Source organism: Phoenix dactylifera, chromosome 14 (genome assembly GCF_051530095.1).
Source record: "Phoenix dactylifera cultivar Ajwa chromosome 14, Ajwa_hap1_PhDact_Kaust_v1.1, whole genome shotgun sequence".
Taxonomy (NCBI): domain Eukaryota; kingdom Viridiplantae; phylum Streptophyta; class Magnoliopsida; order Arecales; family Arecaceae; genus Phoenix; species Phoenix dactylifera.
This window is the reverse complement of record NC_143203.1, coordinates 1,179,093-1,182,628: the sequence shown is the minus strand read 5'-3', so window position 1 is coordinate 1,182,628 and position 3,536 is coordinate 1,179,093.

The window sequence follows — 3,536 nt, the reverse complement described above, 5'->3', positions numbered from 1 at the left end:
GTTGTATTTCTGTGATGTGATGTACGTCAACGATCAAGACGAAGATGATGCATGAGATGAGCAGGGGTCTAAGCGGTTGATGGCGATTGGATCAAGAGTTGGTCAAGGATCGAATCAAGGAGGCTTGGAACCAATTCAAGAGTTGAAGACCAGTTGATCGATTGACGTGCATGTGCTTTTAATACGACCTAACTAGAATCCATGATCATCACCTATTTAAAGTTTAGCTTTAATTTGATGCTGCGATTATAACTGCCTGTGATGTGTCGTTTGCATGTGATGTGAATGCGAGTCGGGTAGATAGGTTTACATGTGATGTAGCAAACCCAATTGAGACCTAAATTAAAACCTCCTCAATCAAGTCGAGAGTGAACCGACATGAGCAAGTAATATTAGATTAATTGATCTAATTGGTGTCTAGGAAAGCATGAAAGGTGGTTACTTAATTAGGACCTTACTCTCTGAGTAAGGGGAGCCTCCCACCTGCTTACCTGGCCAATTGTTCGATTACCTCTTATGAAGAGCTCAAGTTGCAAACACTAAGACCTGATTAACCAATATTAAGTCAATAGGTCTTCCACTGTAGTAGAGCTGCTAAGGCCTTTCTGATGTTGATTTGTCTCGGCTGGACACAGTGGTCAAGTTACATCGGGGGGCTGGACCTCTCTATAGATATGAGATGTTGTAGGGTAAAGGTGGGGTTGGGCACCAATAACTGTTAGGTAAGGACCCAATGACGACTTTATTCCTACGGTTATACGGTGGGTCTGACTTAACTAAGAAATGGGACCAATAACTGTTAGGTGAGGTCTTCATGGCTTAGAGACCAAGTAGCACTGCAACATGCTTGAGAAGCATTGTACAAGAGTTGTACACTCATCCATCTATGTGTCACCAATAACTGTTAGGTGAGGTGGCATGTAAATCGGTGGGACCGCAGTACCCACTAGAAACCCTAGTCGTGTGGGATTTCCGTTTTCCTACCAGGGGAGTGTGAGGGATTCGAGAAAAATAGTGGGAGTTACATTTGTTCTAAAAGACCTTAGAACAGATTAGGATCAAGTACAAAAGTCTAACTAGAATCTTTACTCTCTGCAGATACAATGTCAGCTTCAAACCCTTTGACCCGTATTCTTGAGACCAACCGACTGACCGGAACCAATTACAAGGACTGGCTTAGAAATCTCAAAATTGTTTTGGACTGTGAGAAAATAGGCTACATACTCGATTCAGATATCCCCACACTACCAACACGTCCTACTGATGTTCAGCGTGAGATGCATAAAAAGTGGTTGGATGATGACATTAGAGTAAAATGCTATATGATGGCATCCATGTCAAATGAACTCCAATACCAGCATGAAAATATGAAGACTGCTAGGGACATACTGGCACACCTGCAAGAGTTGTATGGTGAGCAGAGTCGCACAGCTCGTTTTGAAGTGTCCAAGAGGCTTTTCAAAACAAAGATGCGCGAGGGGCAGTCTGTCCATGATCACGGTCTGACCATGATCAAGGACCTAGAGGAGCTTGAGAAGCTCGGTATGGACATGCACAAGGAATTACAAGTGGATTTGATCCTACAGTCACTTCCTGATTCATTTGGTCAGTTTATAATAAACTACCACATGAATAAAATTGAATGCACTAAGACTGAACTAATCAACACGTTGGTAACTGCTGAGGGAGCCTTGAAAGGTTCAAGGGGCAATATCCTTGCTGCTGAGTTGACTTCTGGTTCCAAGAGAAAGTCTACTTGGAAGAAAAAGAAGCCTGCTAAGAAGCAGAAGAAAGACAAGAAGCCAAAGAAGGAAGTTCAAAAGAAAAAGGCTAACGACAAAGGAAAATGTTTCCACTGCAATGTCGAAGGCCACTGGAAGAGAAACTGTCCTTCATACCTCGAGTGCCTGAAGAACAAGAAAGGTGACACACCTTCAGAAGGTATAGACTTGCTCATAATTGAAACTAATCTAACGGTTTCTTCTACTTCCAGTTGGGTTATAGATTCTGGTTCTAGTGCTCATTTGTGCACTACCATGCAGGGTCTAAAGGAAAGTAGAAGGCTGGCGGAAGGTGCGGTAACCCTTCGGGTTGGCAACGGGGCAAAAGTTGCTGCTGTGGCTGTGGGCACCTACCATCTGCGACTACCGTCTGGATTTAGTTTATTACTTAGAGACTGCTATTATGTACCTGCTGCTAGCAGAAATTTGATTTCTGTTTCATATCTAGCACAGGAAGGTCATATTTTTACATTTGACAAAGACTGCTGTTCTATTTATTTAAGAAATAAAATAGTCGCACGTGGTTTCATGATCGACAGTCTCTATTATTTACATATGGATATATCTGTGAATGTTACCGAGCAAGAAGTGAGTGCCAAAGGATCCAAAAGATCCAGAGATGAGATAAACCAAAGATATTTGTGGCACCTCAGGCTTGGCCATATTGGAGAAGACAGAATGAACAAAATGGATAAAGATGGGCTTTTAGGCTCATTGACTTCCGAGTCATATCCAGTTTGCGAGTCCTGTCTTCAAGAAAAAATGGCTAGACTGCCCTTTATAGGACATGGGGAGAGGACCACTGAAATACTTACCCTAGTACATACAGATGTATGTGGCCCATTCGATGTACTAGCCAGGGGACGTTATTCTTACTTCATTACCTTTACCGATGATTATTCGCGGTATGGGTATGTGTATCTTATGAGACACAAGTCTGAATCTTTTGAAAAGTTCAAAGAGTTCAGAAATGAAGTAGAAAAACAAACTGGAAAACCCCTTAAGGCTCTTCAATCAGACCGAGGAGGAGAATACCTTAGTGGGGAATTTCGGGACTATCTCAAAGAAAATGGCATAGTCTCACAATGGACACCTCCGGGTACATCTCAACTCAACGGGGTGTCAGAGAGGAGGAATCGGACCCTGTTGGATATGGTCAGGTCCATGATGAGCTTCACTGATTTACCTATGTTCCTTTGGAGAGATGCCTTACTCACAGCGATTTATTTATTGAATAGAGTTCCCTCTAAATCCGTTCCTACCACACCGTATGAGATATGGCATGGTAAGAAACCAAGTCTGGGTCATCTCAAGATTTGGGGATGTCCGGCTCACGTCAAGCGACTACAGGCAGACAAGTTAGAGGTTAGGACCATAAGTGCTCGTTTTATAGGATATCCTAAAGAGTCATTAGGATACAATTTTTACATCTCAGAGGATCACAATGTGTTTGTGAACCGTCATGCCATCTTCTTGGAAAATCAGTTTATCCTTGATAGAGGCAGTGGGAGAAAAATTGAGCTTGAAGAGAAAGTCTCTGAAAAGCAACGAGTCATGGATCCTATCGAACCCATTCATACAGAGCCAGTACACGATGTCCCTCGACCACCTCGTAGATCTAGTAGGGTCTCCCATCCTCCCGATAGATACTTAGGTATACCAGAAGAGGATACCGAGGAAATGTTCCTAATGGGAGATAGGGATCATACACAAGATCCTAAAACCTACGATGAGGCGATATCTGATATCGATTCC